The following is a 1,244-nucleotide window of genomic DNA, read 5'->3' on the forward strand; positions in this document are numbered from 1 at the left end:
CTCTGTCGTTCCCCGACGCGAGACTTCCTTTCAGGCTCTTCCTATCCCCCGCGATGCACCCCCCTCCCCCCTGCCTCACCGCCAGGTTCTCTCCTTTCCTCGCCGCTCCTCGCGGACATCCCCGGACTACTCCATCGTTCGTTTCTTTTTTTTTTTCTCCGCCACGCGCGCCGTGTCCTGCAATTTTAGTAGATTGGCTCTACTCACTCTCTCTCTCTCTCTCTCTCTCTCTCTCTCTCTCTCTCTCTCTCTCTCTCGTGCGATTACGGATTTTTAAATATTCTAATTACTAACGTTGTACCCGGAGTAGTCTATCCCTTTTCAGTAGTTCGCGTTGCCATCCTTGATTTTTAATCAGGGTAGATGCCGCCTACTTGCGATACCTATCTTTGGAGAATATTGATATCCGGAAGCCAATATCGAGGTAAAAGGTGTACTCGGCGTACTCGGAACGCCAAGCAAAGACGTTTAAAAATAGTCCCTGCGAACGATAATTTTACATAACGTAGTATCGTATTTATACCATTTTTCATTAATTAATTTACTATTATTCGTTCATTTCGTACGCCTCATTTCTCTCGATCTCGTCGTGAATCGTAATGGAAGGACGCGCAAGACGCGCGATTTTTTTTTTTTTTATTGGTATTATCATCGATAGTTTTTTTAAATCGATAAAATACTTATTGGCAGATTATTGAAGAATGGTTTAAACGCCGTCTGTATTGAATTGTAAAGTGAGAATGCGATTATGTTAAAGGCGGGAAAATTGGATTTCAGGATGAATTGGGACAAGTTTGAAAACTCTCGTCTCTCAAAGGAAGTATGGTGATTAGATGTAACACTAACTATCCCCCGGCGAGCGCGAGAGTTAGACCGGATTGCGCTAGTAGGAATTAGTTCACGACCCGGCTTAACAATACGCTGTCCCTCCCTTGTCCTGCCTATGATATAGACGGAGATGGAAAATCGGATTGGAGATTATCGATATTAGTTCAAACGCAGTTGAAAAATGAAAAATGAACACATAATTACAGCTAAAATTAATAATAAAGAATTTCTTAAAATTCAGAATTCGTCTATTTGACGGTTCCACTTTACTGTCCTAAAAAAATATGATGATTGGAAATATGATAATGTTAATATTCTTTTAGCAAATACAAGAAATATCGAATTGCCAACAGTAGGAATTGATTCGTAATTTGATCTGACAATTCGCTGTCTCGCCTTGCCTTTGATGTAGACGG

Source organism: Pogonomyrmex barbatus, unplaced genomic scaffold (genome assembly GCF_055798465.1).
Source record: "Pogonomyrmex barbatus isolate J1 unplaced genomic scaffold, ASM5579846v1 scaffold8, whole genome shotgun sequence".
NCBI lineage: Eukaryota > Metazoa > Arthropoda > Insecta > Hymenoptera > Formicidae > Pogonomyrmex > Pogonomyrmex barbatus.